We start from the raw sequence: 1,405 nt of genomic DNA on the forward strand, positions 1-1,405 counted from the left end.
GGATTAGCTGGGAGACTTCTTCTAAACCAGGGCACACTTGTGGAATACCTGCAGAACAGGGACATGTAAGTAGTTCTTTTGGAGATTTATGGTGAACTAGTGTGTGTAGCAGTGTTTTGCCAGAACGAGCGCTAGCATGTCCTACAGTTAGCCACCCCATCTCGGCTAGTGACGTAGAAAGCCGTACAGATTTTGAACAGACTACCCGGAGACTGAAGGCAGAGGACATTCAGAAACTGTATCTCACTCATAACAGCATGGATAGTTTCTTTCCCAAGTTTGTATGCGTGTGGAAGCACCAGAGACACAAAATAACCCCAAATGTTTTTTTCTTTTTCATAACATGGGCACTTGAACGTGTCTAATTAAGTCTGTTTTTCTCCTAATCTTCCTGTCGTCTGACCTTTCTATAAAGCCCCCTCCTCGTATTTTTAACACTTGTTGCTTCTTCGGTGTTGATCACAGCCTCGGCTGGCTTGGCTGGGTGCGAAACTGAACATGCTGCTTCCCTGCTCTTCTCAATTTTAATATACATTGGTCATTAAAACAGTATCTTGAATGATTGTCCTCTCTTCCTGCTCCTGATAGTGCTCTGTAAATAGACATTCAGCTGGTTATCTATCATTAATGACTACAGTCTGTTACCTCTGCACACTTAAAAAAAGGCAAATTACATTTGCATGTGATCTGCCTGCTGGTCATGAGGTTGGGCAGGCGGTGTGCAGACATTATATTCACAGACCAATGTGACCGTGAATTGCAGACAAGTTTTGCCGAATAACAACTCACTTCACACAACAAGTGTGAAAACAAAGAAGGCAGAAGTACATGATGTGGGCGAACTAGTGTGAAAATGTCTTTCCTGACTATAAACACACAATAAGTCAATCAGTTTACAACGGCTTCCGGCATTCTGCATGGCATTCCAGAGGGTGTATAATTACCAGTATTGGTTGGGATGGCATTTTCTGAATTCATCTCCTCTGCTTCCTTGACCTGTGTTTACTGCAGTCATCTGGGTTTCCCCGTAGCCGTACAGTCTGATCTTCTTTACGCCAGCCAACATTCTCTTGTGGCCCTTAGTGTGGGAGGCGGCTGCAATGTGCCTTGTTGTTGATTGTCCTTTCTTTCATTCTCATCCCTCGTCTCACACTATTGCACTGTATTTTCTTTTAATCCCTCCCTTCTCATACTGTCCCTTGTGATTTTTTTTTTTTTTGTGAGAGGAAAAACCACTGAAGAAAATGCTCTGTCAGCACCGAGGTTTGACCTGCCAAGTGGTCTAGAACGTTTTTTTATATTTGTTTTACTCATCTGGTGGGAAACGAGAAGGTTGGGGTGTGTGTGTCTCAGTGTTTGTGTGTGTGTGTCTCAGAGTGTTTGTGTCAGGGTGTGTGTGTGTGTG

The 1,405-nt window shown here is 43.6% G+C and overlaps 1 protein-coding gene across 2 annotated transcripts in view; it reads left to right on the forward strand.

The window, feature by feature from the left end:
• Positions 1-1,405, forward strand: part of ptp4a2b (protein tyrosine phosphatase 4A2b) — a 23,651-nt gene that overhangs the window by 19,688 nt on the left and 2,558 nt on the right. The window lies entirely within an intron of this gene.

Source organism: Etheostoma spectabile, chromosome 14 (genome assembly GCF_008692095.1).
Source record: "Etheostoma spectabile isolate EspeVRDwgs_2016 chromosome 14, UIUC_Espe_1.0, whole genome shotgun sequence".
NCBI lineage: Eukaryota > Metazoa > Chordata > Actinopteri > Perciformes > Percidae > Etheostoma > Etheostoma spectabile.